The sequence below is a fragment of the Patiria miniata genome, unplaced genomic scaffold, assembly GCF_015706575.1.
Source record: "Patiria miniata isolate m_02_andy unplaced genomic scaffold, ASM1570657v1 HiC_scaffold_22, whole genome shotgun sequence".
In the NCBI taxonomy this organism is placed as follows: Eukaryota; Metazoa; Echinodermata; class Asteroidea; order Valvatida; family Asterinidae; genus Patiria; species Patiria miniata.
This window is the reverse complement of record NW_024037061.1, coordinates 4,888,627-4,889,703: the sequence shown is the minus strand read 5'-3', so window position 1 is coordinate 4,889,703 and position 1,077 is coordinate 4,888,627.

Below are 1,077 nucleotides of genomic sequence, written 5' to 3'. Positions count from 1 at the left end.
CACTGAAAGTTGGTGTGCAGCGGACAGGCCAACAGCGGAGGCGATGGCAACGTGAGGAATCAAAATAAAAAGAAAGAGAAAACAAAATAAATCAAGTATTCCCTGAAAGTTAACTTAAGACAAAATTTATACATGTATAGTTTGAAAATCATCAGACGAGAACTTTGATGCAAGATAACGACAGATTAAAATTAGGAACCGTCAGGAAATTAATTACCCTGGTCAGTTTTCCTACTGGAATTTACCAGTATATGGACTTACTTACTGACTGCAATGACAAAGAGTTTACTCTGGTTGTCACTTGAGTCATTAATTAACATGTGAATTGAAATAAAGACTGTGAATCAATATTTCACAAGTACTCTCGGATTACTCTCTAATTACTGTGTTACCTTAGAGATAAAATCCAGCTTAATTAAAGTCCACATATTCTACACAAAATCCAAGTTCCAATCATATTTAAGTAGGGCACTCACGTTATAAATTCCCCAAGTACATGTTTGTTTACATGTGATAAATCTTCCTACATGTGTATTTACATGTACAATTTCATGTGACTAAAAGAACAGAAAAGCTTGTTTATATGTGTCAAGTCAAAATGAATAAACCTTAGTACTAACTTCACTGAAGACCCATATGATTTCAACAACTTTAATACAAGAATAACAACAATAGTTTTCAGTCATGGCATCGTCAATTTTGGGCATGAGATACATGTACATGTATACGAACTATTCTGAACGTACCGCAAGAGGGCCTCCATTTGTTCATCGATCGAAAAGTTACAGAAAAGTTTGACCTAAATTACCTATTTAAATATCCCTTTAAACGTTACCAAAGTTGTCCCACAATTGCTATATTCCCCCAAAAGTATGATTATCTAAATTAAATGGAATTTACAGTTAACAAAATAGAGAAATTTACCTGAAAGTTGGTGTGCAGCGGAAAGGCCAACAGCGGAGGCGATGGCAACGTGAGGAATGCCAAGGCCGCCGCAAGGTGGCGCTGTTGCCGCACACCGGTAAACTTACAAGTGCATCGTAACTTACAAGTACGTCCGACATCCCTCACACATGT